The sequence below is a fragment of the Periophthalmus magnuspinnatus genome, chromosome 12 (genome assembly GCF_009829125.3).
Source record: "Periophthalmus magnuspinnatus isolate fPerMag1 chromosome 12, fPerMag1.2.pri, whole genome shotgun sequence".
NCBI classification, from domain to species: Eukaryota; Metazoa; Chordata; class Actinopteri; order Gobiiformes; family Gobiidae; genus Periophthalmus; species Periophthalmus magnuspinnatus.
Genome location: NC_047137.1, coordinates 9,598,184 through 9,621,904, shown reverse-complemented (window position 1 = coordinate 9,621,904; position 23,721 = coordinate 9,598,184). Strand labels below are relative to the sequence as shown.

At 39.1% G+C, this 23,721-nt stretch overlaps 1 protein-coding gene across 2 annotated transcripts in view; it reads right to left on the bottom strand.

Moving 5' to 3' along the window:
- The window catches only part of cntfr (ciliary neurotrophic factor receptor), a 482,053-nt gene that overhangs the window by 415,944 nt on the left and 42,388 nt on the right, over positions 1–23,721 (bottom strand). The window contains exon 1 of one of the 2 annotated variants that reach the window (XM_033976220.2): positions 17,083–17,397. The exons of the other annotated variant lie outside the window; for it this stretch is intronic. The gene's annotated coding sequence lies outside the window, so the exon portion shown is untranslated. Of the gene's footprint in view, positions 1–17,082; positions 17,398–23,721 lie in introns of those variants that run through there. 2 annotated transcript variants of the gene reach the window in all.

Below are 23,721 nucleotides of genomic sequence, written 5' to 3'. Positions count from 1 at the left end.
GTGTGCTGTTCTAAGGGGATGTTTGTGACACGTGAGGCTGTGAGTGCATCTGTCTGACCTGTGCACCTGTCTGACCTGTGCACCTGTCTGACCCATGCACCTGTCCGACCAGTGCACCTGTCTAACCCGTGTACCTATTTAACCAGTGCACCTGTCTGACCTTTCTGACCCGTTACAGAGCCCGATCTTCCTTCGAGCTCACATAGGCAGTAGAAAACCATCGCGGAACAGAGATCTCTGAAACGCACTGGATTAATTGAGTCCAAATACTAACAAAAGTCTTGTTATGGCACCCTGAGGTACTCTGTCTGACCAGTGCACCTGTCTGACCCTTGCAGCTGTCTAAAAAGTGCAGTGTCGTTGTTAGTACCTCTTCATAAATATACATTATGTGTAGTACATCACTTATGTGTAAAGCTGTCATATATCACTCATATGGTTTCTAGACACATTACAAGAATTACATAGAAAACAACAGTATTGAAGTTGTGACCAAAAGTATAAGTCAGTAAAAAATATACAAATTTGCAATGTAGTTTGTATAAAAACTGTTTTTTATTAATTGTTATTGTCTGCTTGCCTACCCATAAAAGTCACCGCACGCTACTGAATTAAATCATATGCTCCATACAGTGCATTATAAAAGCAGCTAGTTGCGAAAATACATCAGGCTGAACAACATTGCTTATGCATTTTAAAAAGGCATTTTATTGGATGAAAACCATATGGAAGCAACTGCCTGTGACTACGCCAGGCAATTGTTTCTCTATTATAGTGCTATATCGGGGCGAGCGGAGGGATTAAGAGGGTATAGGGCTTTTAATCTTAGCTATTGGAAGTCACAAGTATCCCAGAACTGTGACTTCGTACACTGGTTCAACATCTGGTACAGGGCTTTAGCTACGGCAAATCTCAAAATTCCACTACACTTAAATGTTACTGAAACAAGATACACATTTGGCCAAATTTCAACACTGACAAAATTAATTCCTGAACAGTTTTATGATCTTGAGTTTCATCACTCTAAGCCAGAGGTGTCAAACTCAGATTCATATTGGGCCAAAATTTAAAACTGAGACAAATTCACAGGCCAAACTCAATATTTATTGAAAAATTGACTGCACCTGATATATAATGTTTAACCTTTTCATACGGAAACAAACTTTAGTTTTGCTTAAACACAAAATCTGGAGAAAATCTAGCTTGATACCACAAACATATGAGAAATTATATTTGAAATAAATTACACATCAATATTAATTTCTTATTTAAATAGGTAAAATAAATTATGTCTCTCTCTGTACTAATTAATTTGGCCGAGGTGACTAGTAGCTTGGTTGCTAATGAGTGTCAGCAGAAAAGGTGGAGCGCTTGCCGGTCTTGTACTAGCAAAGCATTCTGGGATTTGTAGTGGTGCATGTGCTATATGCCGCACATTTGATATGATCGCACGGGCCAAAGATAATTACACGGTGGGCCAGATTTGATCCCCGGGCCTGAGTTTGACATATGTGCTCTAAGCTATAAGACCGCATGGTAACATAAGGAAAATACTATTATTTTGAGTTGAAAGTTGTGTAAAGCAGAGCACATTTTTCTTATCAAAGTGGAGTTGAGTATAGAAATTGAGGTTGAAATTTTAGTACCCTGACAACACTACCTTTCACAGTAGTAATACATCTCAAAACTGCACTATATGTTCTGATCGAAAAATTCCCTAACATCAGTGGAGTAAAGCAAATGTATCCTGTCCACGCTGCTGCCTTCCACAGCGCAGTGCTTCTTTTACTACTTCCAGTGGAGTGCACAATAAAAACACACCCATTCATAAAAGCTATTCTTACACAAAGGTCGGAAAAGCATGCTTGCAGAAAATATCCAGCAGCAAATTGCGCCATATGGGAATACATTTAAGACCGAGCGAGGATTCAGAAGCCCTCTACACAGCGGAGAACCAAAGGAAATAACAAAAGAAAAAATAGTCGTCCAAATTTTAACAACTTGATTCACAGAAAGAATGCCTTGATATCTCAACTCTAGTATTAAGAATGCACAAAGCGGATGTGCGAGTTCTACTGGGGTGCGCAGCTGAGGTAATTACAGAACCCGATCTCCCTTCGAGCCCGTTCATCCCGCGCAGGCAGCAGGAAACCATCGCGGAGCAGAGATCTCTGAAACGTGCTGGATTAATTGGGGCCAAATCTTAACAAAAGTCTTGTCATGTTTTCACACCCCGAGGTACAATTAGATAAAAAATAACGCAGCGAGAGGTGTATCTGATTACAGAGATCCAGTGAAGATGTGGGAGTTTGAAATATGGGAAGAGAATGCGAAGAAGCTAGCATTAATCGGCCGCTACACGATTTTTCCTATGTATTTGAGTAAAAATTGTATTGTCTTGCCTCAGTACAGATCATAGACTGAGGCTCTTGGAAGATAATGCCCCTTCCTGCCCATACGCTGGTATCAGTCAAACTAGCTGCTAATGCTAGCTGGAGCGACCTCGGGGAAAGAAGGGACCTGATTCGTCTAATTATTATGTCTGTAAATCAAAACATGAACATTAATAATAAATAAAAACTCACTGTCGCAGTTACGGAGCGAGGCGCGACAGTTTTCAATAGAAAGTGAGTTGATGGAGAAGGAAGTGCGCCCATGCTCACTTCCTATTTGGAACGTGGCAGCTAGCGGGTTAGCTATGTCCATTTATATTTACAGTTTATGGTACAGATATGTTGTATAAGCAAAACATTGTATTGTCTGATAACCGGGAGGATTCTACTTGTCGTTAGGTTTACCGTCTCGGCAAAACTCCACCCTGGTCTCTGAGAGTTGCGAAAAGCGCTTATAAACTCATTGCTGTGAGTAATTAGGATGCTCCGCCATGAATGCTTAAGGTAAGTGAGGAATAACTTTGGAAACCGCAAACCTTTTAAAATAAAATATCGCTGTTTTGAAAAATCAGGTACAGCGACGTTAACCCTTTGATACACACAGTTTTCAATTTATGCACTTTATCATTCCCGAAATCCTACCCAACGGACAAAAATTTAATGAGCTACGCATGGCTAGACAAATACAATTTTCAAGTACCAGTGAGAAATGAGGGAAGAGAGTTATTGGATGAAATTTTAATCATTGGTTTTTGAGATTTTAACTGAAGTAAGATAATTATTTTGGACCCTGCTGCGATTTCATATTAATAAAGACTCGCTATCTGTAGAAAAGTTGGTAATTACTGTCTCTGGTTTGAATTTTTTTCACTTTTTTTTTCCCCCTTACGTCTATATCTCTATATTTCAGTGGTTTTCTGAGAGGGGAAAAAAGCACACCACATTTTCGTGTATTTAGAGCAAGTGTCAAACCCAATAAAGATCATTCGGCTACAATGTCAACAGTAGACCTAGTTTTGGTGCTAGTCCAGTGGATATGACATGCATCTGGACGGCCACAATTGGACTTGGGTGTAGGGATGTAACGATAACTGCAATTTCACTACCAAAAGTAATGTGATACCTACGTCTGATATTTTGTTGCAGCAGCTAGCTAAAAATTTCCTTGGCAAATCCAGACGCGCTCCGTTGTGTCTCACTTTTGTTTATTTCAGTGACACGTGCAAAACGAAGGAGCTCATTGGTCATCTATCATTTACAAATAAAATCGAATTTATCTCACGTCAGAGTAATAGAATTTAGTGTTCTGTTTAGTTTAGATTAGTCTATTGATTCTACAGAAATCAATGTTGTTTTTCAGCCACCTGTAATATTTTTTCTTTATTTTTTCCAATACAGATGGAGCATGCACGTACCTGATTGGGTAATCCACCTGTCAATCATGCCCAATTGAAAACAGGGAGATTCACCGATGACCAGACTCATATTTTCGTAAAGTATTGAAGAAGTGTGTAATCTGGATTCCACGCAAGCTAAAAATGGAATTGATGGAACTACATAGACCATAATCCTTTGCTCCAGTACAGCCAAGGTGAAATACCATGAGTTACTCTGTTGAGAAAAATGCACGATAGAACTAGACCCTCAACGTTAATTGGTTGGTTATTCATTCACTCCTCAATCACATTTTAATTGGGTTTGTCAAAAAAAAATTAAAAATTAAATAAAAGAAATACTCAGATACTATTCAATACTAAAACTTATCAAAACTAGAAGGACAGTCGTTCTTCTAAAAAGTCTTCTTTTACAATATTGTAGTGTTCTGGTGTAAGCAAACACACCTGGATTTCTTCTGGTTGTTATTTTCTGAACACGAGGGCTACTGTAATCCCACTCTCGACGTAAACATCATTGGTTGAGCGGTCAGATCCACTGATCCGTAGGTTGGCGGTGCGATTCTAACTCACACAGATGAAGGATGTCGTTGTGTCCTTGGGCAAGACACTTAACCCACCTTGCCCTCTGTGTCTGCGTACACTGGTGTGTGAATGTGTGTGTGAATGGGTGAGTGGTTCCTTGTTGTAAAGCGCTTTGAGTGCCTTGAAGGTGGAAAAGCGCTATAGAAAAATGTGACCATTTACCATTTACCGTAGGCCGTAACACACGCCAAAACAAGAGCAAAACAACAGCGGTTTGAACATGCTAGAGTTTGTCTCCAAAAACAGACCAGTAACTGACGAACAGAACCATCACATCAACCTGTCGGCATAGCAACCAACTGTCACATACAAAAGCGGTTACATTAATGACCACACATAAACAGTGTCAACTCTGAACTAAACGCAAAATATCAGATCATTACTGTATATCTGTGCTGGTGTAAGTATAAGTATGTATACTTTGTTTAAATACATGGGGGGGAAAAATCAGGTACCAGGTCTTTAAAGGTGCACTAAATAACTTTCCTGGTGCATGGTCTGCCACTTGATTGTCTCCATGAAGATGTTATTGCTTTGCCTGAAATGTTCCTTTAAATGGTATTAGACTACCATATCCAAGTCACACCAGCCAAAAAAATGCATAATAATGAAGAAAAAGAAAACATATTTCACATATAAATTGCATCTGAGTATAATTAGCTCCCCTGACCAAACTATGAAAAAAAGTGTCTTATAGTTCTGAAAATACGGTGTATATCTTGCTACCTTTTTATTGCTAAAATACCTTGAAAATCCTGCATTTTTTACAGTGAGCTGACTCCCTTCTCCACAGATCTGACCTGTAACTTTGTCTGATGGCATCTCCTGCTTGTCTCCATGGAGATTAATCAATTTTATGACATACAATGCAATATTAAAGGGCCTACATTATGCTATTTTCTGTTATAACCTTGCTTCCTCATCACAAACAGACCTGGAGTAGTGTTTTGTTTCAATCACACGTTTAACACGCAGTTCTTCTTTCAAACAGAAAACACTCTGTTCCACTTTGTGATGTCACGCGGTAATACAGGAAGTGCTCCAATGCATTTTTACTCCATACTCCTTGACTAAAATCATTCGGATAATCAGCCAAATGATTCATCCCTGAAATTGCCCATCTCATCCCATAATGACCTAAAGATAAAAGGTAGTTGTTAACTTGAAAGCACTTCATGACATCACAAGGTGGAACAGAGCATTTTGAGCTTTGGAGATGTAGACAGACTAATAATTAAGTGTTACTCAAACATGTGTGAATGAAACAAAAAACAACTCCAGGTACGTTTTTGATGAGGTAACGACATTATAACACTTTTTAAACCTCACGAGAGTCAATATAGGACCCAAATTCCAAGAAAATGTAGATCTTAATTTTGAACGTCGAGAGAAATTTGGAAAAATGCCTCCCCTAAAATGTAGCAGTTGTAGCCCCTCCCCTCTGCACCTCCTCAGACCACAGAGGAGGAAATTTAATTAACCTTCCAAACAGTGCAAAGTTTCGTTTTCGATCCTGCGCAATTGGATCAGGGAGGCCATTACGTCTTTTTGGGCCTAAGTACAAGATTGCTCCTGAATGCTGATTCTATGGCAATAAACAGTCTTCAATATTTGCTAATTTAGCTTTAAACAGCACTGCTTAACCTTTCAGAATGTGCGCCCACCCACCAGGAAAATGCCGGCTGCTCCGCTGCTGAGACACATGGTATGAGTAGCTATTGCGTTAGTTTTATTTTTTTTAACATGGTATGATGATAATGATAAGAAATGATCTAGTCACAAGACAATACAAGCAAGTGTACGACTCTTTTTGAGTGTATGCCCCGTAACAAGAATGAGGAGAGCAAAAATGGAGTTCATGAGGTACAAGAAAAAGTTCTAATCTCAAGCTTGATTCGAAACAATGTGTAATTTGCGTGTCCAAAATGTAAATATTCATATAGCTTTCCCTAATGCAGTTGTCAAATTTAAAAGTGAATATGACTCAGGTGACCGTTCACACCTTAGGGTAGTTCAATGGACTTAATAATAGATAAGCCTTCTCGTAAACAAATAGAGTGTGTTCATTTCACGGTAGTTAGCGCCTTCCTTCAGATTGATATTTAAAAAGGGGACGTTACACTTCACTGAGGTATTCACTGCTAACACTTTACATTTTTAGATCACCATGTTACCTTTTATTGTTTGAAAATGCAATATTTACCAAAAACAATTAATTTATCCATTTAATTAGTTTCGTTTTTGACTCTAATATTTCCCTGTCCCTTTGCTCTCCACACTACGCCACTCCTCCTTTAGAGCGTTATCACAACACAATCAGCATGTGTCCTGCTAATGAAACTACTGCACATTGCATCAGGTTTGTGAAGTTGTAGTGTAGGGGTGTCAAATTAATTTTCACAGAGGGCCACATCAACAAAATGGTTGCTCTCAAAGGGCCAGATGTAACAGTAAGACAGTATAAATATAACTAAATGTAACCAAATGTAATGTAAAATAAATAGAACTACTCTTTGATCTTGTTTATTCACTGTTTCTATATGTATTACTTATTCAAGTTACAAATATTGCATATGAATTTGCATAAATATAAAAAAATGGCTGTGTAACTCTATCTTTTGATAAACTGATATTTTAAGACAGTCGTACCTTAAATTTACCTTGTTACAGGCCACATAAAATGACGTGACGGGCCGCATTTGACCCACGGGCCTTGAGTTTGACACGTGTTGTAGTGTATTATTTGGTATTGTGTTTTTGTATATTTATGAAGAATTGCCATGTGGGAGCGTAGGCTTGTAGGCGGGGCCTTGTACAAGAGACGTGTGGCTGTGCTGATGACCATAAAGAGGGTTCAAATAGGGCCCGGGAGAGATCACAATGTTACTCAAACATGCATGGGCGACATCTAAAACTTCAGGCATAACACCCCTTTCTTTAAGGCTGTGTCTTGCCAGAAAAGTGTCAGACCTGAGGATGCTACTTTCACTCCAAATACTCTTGTCCTTCTCCTGTTATGCCTTCCCAAAGATACAACAGCAATAGCCAACAGACATGAAATGAATCCAGCAGCAATGCACTAAACTTTTACTTGTCCTATCCAAATTCCTCTCTCTCACTATTCCACCCCCATCTTTTTTCCACCCCAGCTTCTTCTAATTTGTATTCTTTATGTACCCAGAGCAGTGAGCACCGCAGCCCCCCGGCCCGCTCCGATCACACCCGGGTTCGGACATCTGTCGGAGGATGTTTACTCAATCTGTAAGTATGTTAGGAGAAATATTATGCTAGTTTTACCTTACCTTTCTTCTATATGGAGCATAAACAGTGGAACTGGGAGGTGGGGATGGGAGCAAAGAGCCAAAGTCTCTAAACAGGTTGCAGGTCCTTTTTGAAAAAAATACCCGAGGAATATATGACTGGAGGAGTGAGTATTGGAGATGTTTGACAGAGTATAAAGGTATGTTGATGTTTTATTTTTTTCCAGTGATGCGTGTAAAACAAAGGAGCTCATTGGTCACTTATTATTTCGAATAAATTTGCATTTCTCTGACCTCAGATTAACAGAAATTTCAGTCCAGTCATATTTTCTCCATTGTTATTCCTTATAAGCAGCCATATTTATTTCGATACAAACGAACCGTGCATTTCCCTGCTTGGCTAATCCACCTGTATATAACATCTCAATGAAATCATACCAAGTGACTCCAGAAAAGTTACATAGTGCACTTTTAAGGATCATTCAGGCTCAGTTGGTTGAGTGTTGTCCACTGATCTGAAGGGTGACAGTTCGAATCCCGCTCTTGACATAAACATCGTTGCTTGAGCGGTCAGATCCACTGATTCACAGGTTGGTGGTGCGACTCCAGCTCTCATAGATGAACGCTGTCCTTGTGTCCTTGGGCAAGACACTTAACCCACCTCCCGTGTGTGTGAACGGGTGAGTGATTCCTTTTGAGTGCCTTGAAGGTGGAAAAGCGCCATACAAAAACTTGACCATTTATTATTTACCGTTCAAACCATGCCAGACCAAACCAGAACAACTGACAAAATGAAAACACTCACTAAAAACTCATTACACTGATGGAATTTGATGTTATATGACTGAACATCCAACATGAATTTGTAGCATTTTTCTTTTCTTACAAAACCTGGCCAGATCCGAACGTCCTCAGAACATCCTGTCACCTCTCTATTGTCCAGTACAAGATGGCAAAACCACACATCTTCTATTATTCTTGACTTTCCCACTTTCTTGAGTGCATTCTTCTTAAATGTCACTGCTGTCCATTTCGGCCCCATCCGCAGATTCCTTAAAATCAGACCCCGCTAATGCACTCAACCTTTTTATTTCCCCGTGGTGAAAAAAAAAGAAGAAAAGAAATCACATTGTTAAAGCCCCTGTACCCGATGTTTCCTTACGTATTTGAGCCTCAGTACAGATATATTATACAAGCAAGTCTTAAGTGTGGCGTGTACTTCCTGCATCTAATTATGAAGCGTTTTATCCTCAAAGAATCAGGAAGTGTGTGTTAGCATGCTAGTTGTCGTCAGCCATACCATCAAAACTCAACTTTTGTCTCTGAGAGTTTCCATGGAAAAGTCACTTGCATGTTATGCCCATGGAATATTATAGCCAATTTTACCATGGAAACAAGCAGGAGGGAGCCGAGTGAAATAACATCCTTGTTGTGCTTGTATTTTAGTCTATTTTTGGTTGAAAAAGTTGCAGTAAATATTAGGTACAGGGCGTCTAACTTTAAATCTTACTAGAAAGTCATAACTTGAATCCATTCACATTTTTTATGAAGTAATATCAAAATGGCATTTCCATAGCGCAGGCCGGTTGGAATTCTGACAAAAGCAAACACAGAAGTCGGGTTTTTCTGGCTATCTTGCCGCCTCTCATGCGTTCAGCGTCTTAGTCGAAGGCCTCTCTCTGTCTGGTACGGTTTCCAAAACTAAAAGCAAACCATGTGTGGAAGCTGTGCCCGCTAGGAGCCTGGTCAGTGCAGAGGAAGGGACAGAAGAGACAGAATAACAGAAAGAGAGACGGAGACAGAATGAGAGAAAGAGAGGGAGAGAGATGGGATTTCGGTACGACTGGAATTTTGAGAATCTAAATTGAATAATGTAATTTTATGGCTTAATGAATTAGAGGCATTATGTAATACCATGGTGTGGATTAGTTGTGTTGAACCAGGAATCTTCTGGTTTAGGGGTGAATGCAGCAACAGTTGAGCAAAAATCAGATGACTTAAGCTATTCAAATTTTACTACCATTTTTGTAGACAATTAATTATTCTGATTCCCTTTAAAAAAAAATGTTATGTAAAAATGTGTTTCAAAAATGTGAGTGAATCGAGGAGTTAAGAAGTTTAAATGAGGCTAAAAAGAAACAATAGTTGTCAGCACTGAGCTTTAAGTGCCGAAAATGATCAAAATGAGTGTGAAGTCATAGTGAAACCATATATGGGCCACTTCCTGGATTACCACTCAATGACATCACAAAGTGTAATAGGTTTTTCTGATCTGGACTATTCAAATGTGCCAAGAAAAAAACAAAAACAAAACAAAAATAAAAAACTTCACTGGTCAATAGAAGAACTTTAAATTACAACAGCTGAAATAAGAATTTAAGTATCCGTTTTCTCCTATAGGCCACTTTTCTCCGTTCAACAGTTTTATTTTTCACTACTCTAAAAGGACACTATACACGATTACTGTGCCAGCAGCTACCGACGCCATTTGAATCCATTCACATTGTACTGTACCGGCCAATTCAAAACCATGCAGCATCTGTCATCTCATTCAAAATCTCCCCTTTCTCCTTCATACCCCGTTTGTCGTTCATCCAAACCCTTACTGCTCCCTCTCTCTCTTTATCTCTCTCTCGCCTTTCCCTATGTCTCTCTTTCTCTTTTTTCACTTGCTAGGCATCACCCTTGCTTTCTTTCTCACTCTATGACTCTCTTTCTCTCTGTCTCTTTGTCGTCACTTCATCTTTGTCTCTTCATCTCTCGCCTTTCCCTATTTCTCTTTCTCTTTTTCACTTGCTTTCTGTATCTGTATCACTGTTGCTTTCTTTCTCTCTCTCTTTGACTCTTTCTCTTTCTGACATTCTCTCTCTTTGTTGCACTCTTCATCTCAGTCGCTCTCTCTCTCGCCTTTCCCTATTTCTCTTTCTCTTTTTTCCCTTGCTTTCTGTATCAGTTGCTCTCTTTCTCACTCTATCTCTCTGTTGCACTCTTCATCTCTCTTTGTCTTTTTCTGTCTCTCATCTTACTCTCTTCCGACATCTTTGACTCTTTTTCTCTCTATCACGCTTCCTTTTTCTCTTTCTCTTCCTATATATTTTTCTCTTTCTGTATCATTCCCTTGCTTTCTCTCTCTCTCTCTCTTTCTAGCTCTTTTTCTATACCTCTCTCTTGTACTGCTAATCTCTCTCTCAGGCGCTCTTTATCTCTGTCCCTCTCTTCTTCTATCTTTCTCTCTCTGTATCACTCTCTCATTTCCTTTCTCTTTCTCCCCTCTCTCTTTCTAGCACTCTCTTTCTCTACCTTTCTCTTGTACTGCTAATCTCTCTCTCAGGCGCTCTTTATCTTTGTCCCTCTCTTCATCTATCTTTCTCTCATTTCCTTTCTCTTTCTCCCCTCTCTTTCTCTACCTTTCTCTTGTACTGCTAATCTCTCTCAGGCGCGCTTTATCTCCGTGTCTCTCTTCCTCTATCTTTCTTTGTATCACTCTTTCATTTTCTTTCTCTCTCTTTCTCCCCCTCTGTCTTTCTAGCTCGCTCTTTCTCTATCTCTCTCTAGTACTCTTAATCTCTCTCTGTCTGTCTCTTTCCTTCTCTCTTCCTTTGTATTTCTCCCTCTCTCTGTGGCACTCTTTCTGTCTCCTCTTTTTTTTTCTTTTTTTCTCTCCATTGACACCCCCTCCTCTCTCCACCTCTCCCCTCCCCTCGACCCTCCCAACCGTTCCACCACCAACTAGGCATGAAAACGCCGGCCTGTTTAGGAGTGGCCGGACTTAGCTCGGTCTGACACGGAGCGCTTTGATCAAACCCCCGGGCCCGGCTAAACACCCCCCCACCGACCCACCACCACCACCCACCCACTCTCCCCTCCCGCCCTGTCTGAGCGGAGGGTGGGGGTAGTGGGGTCGGTGGAGGAGGGGAGCGAGAGCCGAAAGGGAGCAGTGAAACAAGCCTTAAGGGGAGTTTTGGTCAGTTTTGTCTCTCAGCACTAGCGAAATACTGAAATATCAACTCGGTATCAATACTAAGGAAATGACTCGATACCGATACTGATTACAAAACATGGTTATTTTGTCATAAGAGAATAAGAGAATTTTCATATACTGTATTTTCTGAAGTATAAGTCGCTCTGGAGTATAAGTCGCAGCAGCCGAAAATGCATAATAATGAAGTAAAAAAACATATATTTCACATATAAGTCGCACTGGAGTATAAGTCGCAGCAGCCAAAAATGCATAATAATGAAGTAAAAAACATATTTCACATACAAGTCGCACCTGAGTGGGTCAAACTATGAAAAAAACTACAACTTATACTCTGAAAAATACAGTGCAAAATAACAGTACTTTCTTATGTTACCATGAGGTCTTGTACTAGTTCTGCTAAATCTCAAAATGGCACTAAAACTGAAATTTTCTCCTGTTAATGTGACTTTTTTGTGAGTCGATTCCTGCTCAAATTAGTACCCCGTTTCGATATTATTTTATTATCGATTAGTAGCTGATTTTCGATACTTTTGATAACCCTACTCAAAATATAAGCTTTCATATGGAAACAACTAAACTAAACAAAGCTAACATGCACCTAAAGATTGGAGATGTAGACAGACTTAGAATAAAGTGTTACTCAAAAGCGTGAGAATGAAACAAAACACAACTCCAAGTGCGTTTTTGAGGAGCTAACAACATTCTAACATGGCTTAAAGCTCACAAGAGTCAATTTTGCGTAATATGGGACCTTTGAGATGGGGGGAAAGTGAGTGAAGAGTTTTGTGGCCTACTTTGACTTATTCCCCAAGCATATTTCTTGTGTGATTTTTATCCAAACTTCTATTTTATTTGTTCTTATTTTGATATCGGTACGCCTCAGAAAGTAAATCAGCTACAGGTGCATAGCAACAAAATCCCCCAAGGAACAGCGTGCATCGCCGAAAAGCAACTTGAAGGATGAATGGAATTTTTTTTTAAAGGAGTAGCGAGATTTCACAATAGATTTTACAATTGTACGGTGAAAAGGAAAGAGAATTTTTCGATGTTGCATTTTTGAAGGTTAGCACTTCGCTTAAGACTTGAAGATGCAAGAATTTAAAAGTAGTAAAAGTTGTAGTAGTAGTAGTAAAAGTAAGCCTCTGGAAAAAAATACTACAGACTGAGTAACTGAACTTAACTTACTAAAATTGTACAGTTCATGCGGCGAATTTGGAGCGAAATTCTGATCGTGAGTATCATAGCAACCGAGCAAGAGCCAACGCTGTCAGTCAAACCTGTTGCTAACGCTAGCGGGAGCAACCTCGGCGAAGGAGAGCACCTGATTTGACTCTTATTAATGTTCATATCTTGATTTACAGACAAAATGGCGTAATAAAAAGCCATGATCATACAAACTGAGTTAATACGATAATTTTAAGACCAAAATGACGAGTTTCACTGCAGCAGTTACAGACGGAGGGGGTGACAATTTTTCAATGTAAAGTGAATTGGAGCCAAAAGCGCACCGATGAACACTTATATATAGTCTATAAACCTAACAAAATGTATCAGATGATGGATGCTTTTGGTCATTCAAAAAGATAGGAATTACCAATGACAAAATGAATAGCTTATATGAGCGTGCTACAAGAAGCGAAATGTAAAAGAATTAAAATGTAAACTAAAATTTAAAAATATGCAATAATGCTCATGTAAAGCTTTTTGTCTAGGACTGTCACGATAATTACTGTATTGACTTATTGTTTAAAATATGAAAGTTGGAACTAGATTTTTTTAGGGTCAATATTTATGCAGATCTTTTCTTAATTGGAATTTTTTTTTTTTTTTTTTTTTTTTGGCTAGATGATAAAATTTAAGGCGTCAAAGGAAAGGTTCTATTTATTGCAGCTCATAATTTTTTTTTTTTAAATAATATTGAAAATTTACAATTTTTTGTGGTTTAAATTGTTTTTTGGGTCAGTGGCATAAATTACTTTCAATATTATCGTTTATCTACGTCAGCAATATATCGAAATTAAAAAACAAATTAAAAAAAATTGTAAAAACTAACCAAAATTTTTGAAAAAGCAATAATTAATTTCCCCACTAAACATTTAAAAGTCTGTATTTTATGTTAATCCAACATTTGCACGCATAAAAAAAAAAAAAAAAAAAGTCCACGAAGACTCATCACATTTCAAGAACTTTAACTCATTCTTGACAAACCATCATTAGTTAAACAAATGCCCCAGTCTTGTCGCGACGACACAACACAATAGACAGGAGATATATGGGACCGGGACCACCACAAGTGACGACAGTGAAAACGGCGTTAAGTACTAGCATGGTGTGGATTAGCTGTGTCGAACCAGGGATCTTTTGGTTTAAGGTTAAATGCACGACCTGCTTTGCTTATCTTGCATTTGTTGAATACTTTTAGAATGATCTTAAACTGTATCAGAACAAGTATAAGCAAATATAGACTAGTAGAATCAGTATCGAGTCTATTCCTTAGTATCGAGTTTGAAATTTTCGTATTGTGAAAAAACTGTAGCCTGGTGGCCCGGAATGCAAGTTTAACGCCACACTATGGAACATTCTTGTCAAAGCAATGAAAACTCCATTTAGACGTGTGGCCTTCAGCAGAAAAAGTGTTCAGTCTTGTCGCGACAACGCAACACAAAAGACCATTTACAACACTGGTATTACACAAGATATATGGGACCAGGACCACCACAAGTGACAGTAAAAAAAAAAACAAAAAAAAAACTTTAACTGATCCCTAACCAACAGCCAAAGGAACAAAAAACTCCCGTCTTTCTCTGCAGGAGAGTGGAGAGAAAGGGATTTCCGCTGGCTGCTAATCAATCAGCCCGTGATAATGGCTCCCATGCAGGCTTGACCACTGGAGGGGTCAGGGCATCTCGTGACCCAGCGCCCGGAGCCCAGGGCCCAGAGGCAGGCTCCCAATAGCCCCCCAGGATGCACTCCCCTGCGGGCTAATTGTCCAAGCGGTGTCAGTCTTTTCAATGCCCCGTCTCCCCCCCTGTCTAAACTTTCTTTCAGTACAGAGTTCGTTCAGTGGTAGTAGTAGTAGTAATAGAAGTAGTGGTGGTGCTGGTAGTAGTAGCAGTAGTAGTAGTAGTAGTACCTGGTATTGTCCAAGCAGTGTCAATCTTTTTTAAAAGCTCCCCCTCTAACTGCTTCCGTGTACCCCCGTCTAAACTTTTTTTTTTTTTTTTTTTTTTTAAACGAGGGTTAGAAATAGTAGCCGCATTAGTAGTAATAGTAATAAGCAGTAGTGGTAGTAGTAGTAGTAGTAGTAGTAGTAGTAGCAGCAGTAGTAGTAGTCTGATAGGGCGAAATATTCAGAAGTGTCAGTCCTTCTCACTTTGTCCTAAACTTTCTTTTACTTAGATGGAAACAGATTTTGGGTAAAATGGCAGCAATAACAATATTAGTAGTACTTCTAGTAGTAGTAGTAGTAGTAGTAGGCCTAGTAGTAGCAGTTTTTGTTGTCGCCTTATTGGACTAATTATTCAAGCAATGCTAGTCTTTCCAACGCCCGCTCTCACGCCATCCATCTCCCTCTGTCTAAACGTTCTTTCAGTGTGAGTTTCTGAGTAATAGTAGTAGCAGTTATAGTAGTAGTAGTAGTAGTAGTAGCTCCGTACAACTCCCTCGAAGTAGTACAAGCAGTTATATTTGCGATTAGGGATATCAGCCATGGACGGGACACTTGTAGTAGCTAAAACTGTGGGTTAATCATGCAAGAAAAAAAGTTTGAGTCATTTCAGTGTCGCTCTTTCTATCCTTTTTTCTCGTTTAGTAGAAGTAAAACTAAAACAATAGTATTAGCAAACTCCTGCGTACTAACTGACCAAGCTTGTGTCTTTTCGATGGCCCTCCCCTCTCCATCTCTCTCCATCTTAACTTTCTTGGTACTTTCTTTACGCTGAAATCAGACTTCATCGTCGGTGTAGCCTGCGTCGGAAACTGGAAAGGATCAATCGAAGTAAAGTACTACAAGTTGCCAAGAGTAGTAGAGTCCTTTAGCTAATTGTCTGAGCCAGTTGCAGCCTTTTCAGACCCCCCCCCCCCTCCCTCTTTCTCTTTTTCACCTCCTCCTCCCTCTCTCTCTCCCCCTCGCTTAACTTTCTCCTTCATTCCTAACTCTTTCTTGTCCCGTGCCCTCCCCAAGCACCAAAAAAAAAAAAAAAAAAAAAGCCTTCCAATCCCTGCTTTCAACGCACAACCAGGAATGTGCCACTTGTGGAATGTAAGTCAATGGAGCAACGAAGTATTTTGGGAATTCATACCCTTTCTATCTCTTATATATATTAAAAAAAAGGATCATTCGGGGAAAAAAAAATGAAATTAATAAATATTTGTTTCAGTCTTAGTGCAAAAAAAGTTAGTATCCCAATATCAAACGCAACTTTGGGGGGAAAAAAAGGCAGATAACTGTGTGAAATCTTGCTTTTTATGTAACGCATTATATGTTTTATTATTTCGAGATGTGTTTGACATTTAATACTTGCTTTAAAAAGTTGAAAGGAAGTATTAAACATGTATTATGTAACTTTTTTTCATGGAGGATCAGCCACCTGCTTGTCTCATAATTATGATATTGCTTTGCCTGGAATGTTCCGAACTATGGTATGGCATTTTTTATTTTTTTTTCCAAATACAGGTGTTTTCATGGCAAAAAGAAAAAAGGAAAAACTGTCATTCTTACTGTGAGAGGAGTCGCTTCTCCACAGACCTGACCTGTAACTGTGCCTCTTGATGCGTAATTTACTTTAACAAGATAACACCACACTGTAGCACATTCTAGTCAAAGCAATACCTTCTTCTCCTAAGGTAAATAAACCAGTATAGCGCACTCTTCTCCAAAAAAGTTACGCACTGCAACTTTAACCACAGCGGAGGAGCCCGGGACACACTTCCACAACAATTACGCACATAAAAGATAACACCAAACGCTCGGCAAAGTGTCCTTTCTCTCCCCTCTGAGCATCCCCCGGAGCGCACGGACGCGCTCAGCCGCTCCATCAGCATTTCAATGACCGTACATAAATCACAGCGTAACCAGCGTGCGTCTGTGCCATCAACCCGACCTCAGCGCGACGCACCCGGCATACCAACAACACCAACACCCGCGGGAAAGACGCACCAACACAGGGCGCACGGAAGGAATCAACAGTCCCAGGCGACGCACGGGTCTCTCCAGCTCCTAACCGGCTTTTGGGCACTCCAATCCACCCGGGCGCACGCGTCTTACTCGCGGTTGGCACAGGAGAGCCATAGATCCAGCAGCGGAGGGGAGCGCACGTATCCGGAAGATGCTGCTGCTGCTGCTGCTGCTGCCCCATCTCCTCCACTTCTGTCCGGTCACCACTCATTCCCAACTCTCCCCGCTCTCTTCGTTTTCACAATCCACAGACAAAAACAGCTAAACGACATGAAATAATTGGTGTACTTACGTTGCGCGTCTTCGGTGCCAAAAAAAAATGTATCGTTAATCCCGTTGATGTCCAGTGAAAGATAGTAGCGTAAGATATCCCGGCGTGCGCGTCTCGCTGTCAGTCCGATACAGGGAATGGGAATAAGTTGCCGTGTTCGAGCATGTGTGTCCGTTCGCGTGAGGGGGGGTGGAAAAGCTAAGGTGGACACCGCGTGCGTCAGTGTCCACGTCTCGCAGTGCTGTGCCGTGAGTGCGCGAGCCCAGTCTGTTTTAACCAGGCTGCTCTCCCCATGTGACCAGCAGACACAGGCTCCAATGCGTTACTGACACAGCCTCTCTCTCTCTCTCTGTGTGTGTGTGTATGTGTGTGTATGTGTGTGTGTCTCTCTCTCTCCCCGCTGCTGTCTCCTGTGCCCGGAGATGCACCACGACCGCGGCGCGCCCCCTAGCCACGGCCCGCGGAACTGACAGCAGCCTATACCAACCCACACACATGACCTGGGAAGGAGTGGAAGGCTGTTTAAGACTCGGAATTATAATGAAAGGAAAACAAAAAAATAAAATGTATTTGCTTCCCAACCTTAAATATTACAAAAAGAAAAAAAAAAAGAAAAAAAAAAGTGGGCTGTTCAATTTGATGTCTTGAAATTTGTGGATTTGTATATTCAATACCAAGCACCTTATGGAGTCTATATAGGTCCCTGTACCAGACTGGATTAAATCTTGTGGCAAATGGTTTCTCGCAAGATAAAAAGCACAAAAAAATCAGCTTTTCTTTTTTTTTTTTTTTGCATTCAGCTCTATAAAAAAGGCTACGCGCTGGTTAATGGGCTCAACAGTGACTGCCCACCCCCGGTTACAGAAATCATTTTCCCATTCATTTTTCCCTTTTCAACTTTCCGATAAAAATAATATTAAACGTTTGAAAGCTTGCTCAAGGATTACCTGCTATATGGTAAGTAAAGACCTGCAATTTTATGAGAAATTAGTTTCTGAAAATTTGTAAATTGCTACGTTATTAAACAATTTCTCCAAATCTTCAGTTTTAAGTGTGCTTTGTTTTAAAAGTCTACGGGGAAAAGTTAATGGAAGGAGGAAGTATTCTGGAATCAGAGTGGACTTTGAAGTGAGCGGGACTGTTGCCTTTTATGGAATACACCACGTGTGTCAAACTCAAGGCCCGCGAGTCAAATGCGGCCCGCCACATCACTTTATGTGGTCCAGGTAAATTAAACAGTATGGCTGTCTTAAAATATCAGTTTATCAGGAAATACGTAGTCACACAGCCATATTTTTCCATCTATACAAATGCATAAGGTCTTACAGTTACATCTGGCTCCTTGTGGGCAACCATTTTGTTGATCTGGCCGTCAGTGAAAATGAGTTTGTTGCCTCTGTAATACACTGACTTATATTTGGAAATGTGTCGACAACGTTTGATTTTAGGAAGTTGAAAGCAAGTATCAAATATGTATTATGTGACTTTTTTTTATCGATAATCGATAACCTGCTTCTTTCATAATTATGTTATTACTTTGCCTGGAATGTTCCACACTATGGCATTAAATGTTATGTTAAATGATATGTTTTATTACAAAAAAAAAAAAAAAAACTTGGAAAAACATTCATTCTTACTGTGAAAGGGGTCGCTTCCCCACAGATCTGACCTGTAACTACGCCTCCATTTGCGTCAGCTGCTTTTCTCAGTGGAGATAGATAATGCCATACTGTGGAACATTTTAAGCTAAGGCAATATCACTGTAACATAAATAAAGCAGTAGCGAACCCTTCGCCAGAAAAGTTGTGTAGTCCATCTTAAATTAGAGCAGAGGAGCCCAGGACAGATATCCATCCTTTTTCTTCCGCTTATCCGGGGCAGCAGTTTAAGCAGGGACCAGACTTCCCTTACCCCAGACACTTCCTCCAGCTCCTCTAGGACACACCTCCAAAACAGTTACACAAACAGGTAACACCATTTCCCCGCATCTTGTGTTTTAAATGCGAAAAGTCTATGGGAAAAATGAATGGAAAATGTACTTCCGGAACCAGAGCGGAATTGGAAGTAGGCGGCACCGTTGAGCTCGATTACACCTGCTGAGAAACCATAGTGATTAGTCATAAAAAGCAGCATACTTGTCAGTCTGAGAGGGCGATGCAGGGCTGTGACGTGGGTTTGTGGGTTTATAAAGGAGCAGAGATGGAGTTGAGACAGCGATGGATTAGGAACATCGGGTCTTGTGCTGTAACTTCTATGATTTTAAATGTATCTAATTACATTTACATGGTTAGAAGTATTCTCAATTACAAGCACATGTTTAAAAATCTTCTCCAAAAAGTACATTTACGCAAATCTACTCAATTACTGTAAAGTATTTGTATGAGTATTTGTAATTACTTTCCATCCCTGGTTGTCTATATCATTGGTGAAAGGTAACAAGTTGATACTTTTTACTTTTACTTCACTACATTTGAGAGCAAGTATCTGTACTTTCTCCTTCACTAGATTTTGAAACTATTGAAAAGTAAGTGTATTTTTTAGGGCTGAAGGGTTTATTTTTAACATGTTTGTACATGTTTGTCTGAGCAAGCAGAAATATAAAACATAAAAAGAGAAAGGGGGAAAAAAAAGAGTCAATTTGATTCAATTCAGCAAAAATCTTCACTACATTTGAAGCTTTATTACAGTATACATCCCAAAATCTGCGCAAAATACTTTTACATTTTACTCTTCAAGTACATTTTTAAACATGTACTTTAATACTTTTAGTCATCCATAATTTTTCATGTGATACTTTTAATTTTGCTTGTGTATTTTTTATTTTCTTTGCTATTGTACCTATGTTAACTTTATTATTATTTATCTTTTGATTTGTTTGTATTGTGATTTTAATTTCTTTCTTATTCTGTAAAGCAGTTTGAATTGTGTACGAATTGTGCTATACAAGCAAAAAATACACTGAGATTCGCGTGTGTGTACAAAAGCGTATACTGTGTGAGCATACGTATACAGCCCGTGTGTGTATGTATGTGTGTGTGTGGTGTGTGTGTGTGTGTATGGACTTCACACCTGGACGCACTGGCCTTTTCCGCGATAGAACCCTTTTAAAACTGACCTTCTGCTAAAGAGTGATACAAGTGCCTCACAACTATTACAAGACTGAAACCCACCCAATCACCACGGCCACAAAAATGTATTTTCAACATAAACACCCAGAGCTGAGTGATAATGGCAAATATCTAAGGTCAATTTATGTTTTAAAGTCACGTTTCTGGCAAAGGGTAATGTGGGTTTGAGCGCACACGACGTTCTAAAGACCATCATGTTTCACACAGATGGGGGGCAGCTATTGTTAAAATGCAGATTTGTGTTGTAGTACAGGGAGTTCTTGGGTCTAGTCTGTGATGGAAATGATCCAGTACAACATTTGTGTGGGAGTAGTAAAGTACTGCACTAAAATTATACCCAATTAAAGTACAGATTTAAAAATATACCCAAAAACTATAATTACACAAGTTAACTGTCAAATTTACTGCAGTGTATTTACTTTAAATCCCTAGTTGTCTATGTCAGTGCTGGAAGGTAGTGAAGTAAAAGTGGTACTATACTTAATTACAAATTTGAGGTATCTGTATTTTATTTAAGTAGATTTTAAAGTGCATACTTGTTTTCTACTCAACTACATTTTTGAACAGGACTGAGAAGTATTTCTTATTATTATTCAAGACTTGCTGAGTCTAATGTTGTTTTTTTTTTTTTTTACTTTTATATTTTACTATTAAAGTACGGATACTTTGATGCTTTAGCTTAAGTGGATTTTTTCATGCAATACTTTTACTTTAACATGAGCTTTTTTTTTTGCTCTGCTATCTGTACTTTTACTTAAGTAACAAAACTGAGTACTTCTTCCTCCATTGGATATTTCACAGGAAAGTATAATAGGGAAACTGTGTCTTGACCCCATCTGAGAGTAGGACATCGTCACATTATAGAATCTGAAAACCACCAATGCCCCTCACACGTCTCCATCATATTATTGTTTTACCTGGAATGTTCCATAGTAAGGCATTATTAATCTTATCTATCATGCATATATTACTTGTGTTTTTTATTGCCAAAAAACAAAAAAAAAAAAAAAAAAAAGGTTGAAAGACTTTTACTCTTACCGTGAACAGGGTCACCTCTCCACAGATGTGACATGTATCTTGGCCTACACCACCTACTTGACTCCACAGAATTAGATAAGTTTAATGCCAAACTGCGGAACATTTGAGGCAAAGCAATAACATCTGTACAGATAAGCATGTGGCAGACCCTCCAGCAGAAAAGTTACATAGTGCACCTTTAGTATGATTAGTAGGATTTTGTGTACATTTTAGGCACTGGAATCAAAACTATTACCAGTGGTGAAAGGTAACGAAGTACAAATAGTAAAATACTGTACTTAAGTATAATTTTCAGGTGTCTGTGTTTTATTTAAGTACATTTTAAAGTGGATACTTTTTACTTTTTCTTCACTACATTTGAGAGCAGTATGTGTACTTTCTACTCCACTACATTTTTTAACTGGATTAAAAAGTAAAAACTACTTTTCATATGATTTGAGGAGTTATTTTTCACCATGTTTCTGGTAACATCCTGACTATCCTGAAGTTGTCAAGTTCAAGCTTTGGCTTTGAGCAAAAATAAATACACAAAATTCCTCAGAAAAGTTAAAAAATTGATTTGTATTGTTACTGTGGCCAAAATATGAAAAGTCTTTAATAAATGTCACTACATTTAACACTAAAATACTTTTACTTTTTAAGAACATTTTTAATCACTTAAGTAAAAGTATATGAAAAAAAAATCTACTTAGTATTTGAGTAACTTTGTACCTCTGTATCTGTACTTTCACTTAAACATCAAAATTAAGTACTTCATCCTCCACTGAATATTACATATATCTTCCCAGCATTTTTCTTACAGGTATTTTTAAATACAATGAAAAGCTGAAGCAGGTATCTCCACAGATCTGACCTGTAACTCGGATTGGAGGCGATAAGATTAATGCCATGCTGTGGAACATTCTAGGCCATAATTACGAATTAGATTGTGCACCGCTAAAATTTGAGATAAGAGTGAAATATGAACTTCTAAACTCACGTCTTTAAGTTTTTATTTTTTTATTTTATATATTTTTTGTTTTGTCTTGTTTCCATTTTCCAAACGTGTCCATTCCGACTGTAATTCTGATTCCGTATTTTCCTCACCACTCGATCGACTCTTGCCACCTAATCGCCATTTACTTCTTCATCACGTAGACCTCGCGTACATCGCCAAGGCAACGGCGTTCTCCGGGTTGGGTCATTAGTCTTTATAGAAAATGCTCCTGGTTGGGCATTCCGAGCGCATGTGTGCAGATGGATAGCTGATCGGATCCGCGCGCATTCATCACGGCGGCGGCGTTCAGGAATCAGGAAGTAAAGCGGCGCCATATTGCACGGGGAGAGGGGTGATCTGACCTGAGAAAAATTGCCGACCAAGGCAGTCATTTGTTACAACAACGCAGCGAGCAGGAAGCTACAACTCGGAATAGCCTTGCAAATTCAAATAAAACGCCTGAATCGTTTGGTGTAGTGATGGGACTTTCCGCTTCTTTGTGGGATCCAAATCTTCTGGATCCGTTCGCTTCAAAGAGACGTTCAAAAGGCTGGTTCTTTTACTTTTTTTACCATGACAGAAGCCAATTTGAGAACTTGTTTTATCTACAAAGTAATCACAGAGAGAAAAATGACCAAGGCTCCGATGTGTTTAAAACGGTTCAAACTAAGAGTCGGAGTGTGTTTACCCTTCGGAATAATGAAAATAAAATAAAAAGTTGCTCTACAATAATCATTTTTATTTATTTAACAGTTATTATACGGTCAAATATGTTTTTTTGCGCACAAATCTGTCGCTCGTGTCGCCTGTTGCTACGCTTCTGTGCTAATTCTTGAGTCGGTTCAGCGTTAAACAGTATGAAAATGCATAAAAAATGGAAAGAAAATGATTCGGTTCTTTAAAAAAAACGAGATCCAGTTCCAATAATTCACGTTCGAAAGAGCCGACTCGTTCACAAATGTCACATCGCTGGTTTTGTGGGCTCATACGCAGATTGGAGAACTGTTATATTATAGATCTCAAAGTGTTTTGTTAACAGATAATGAGTCGATCAATGTTAACTATAAAACCAACTCAACTGCAACTGTCCCATCGTTTTAGAATTGATTATTATTTCAGATAGAGGAGCAGGGGCCTGTGGGTGTTTCACTGCTTAGAAAAGAAACACACAATCTGAAAATGCCTGGTACTTTATGCATAGTGTGACAGATAGGTTTTATAGTTGGATTTTATTGCAAATTAAAAGGAGATAAGCTACTTTTGTAAGCCAAGAGTGCGTTGTAGACATCATCATCAAGACTAAATATAGCTGTAGTCGACCAAACAGAAAGGTACAGACGAAGGTGTAAAAGTACGTTTAAGTTTAATATATTCAAAAAGTAACAAAGGCGCATTCACTCAAATAATATTAATAAGAAGTAATAACCGCAACTGGGGTCAACTTCACCAAGACAAAACCAAAACTAACCCCACCAGAGACAAAAAAACGAGGGCTGTGTCTCAATTACACTTCGTCGG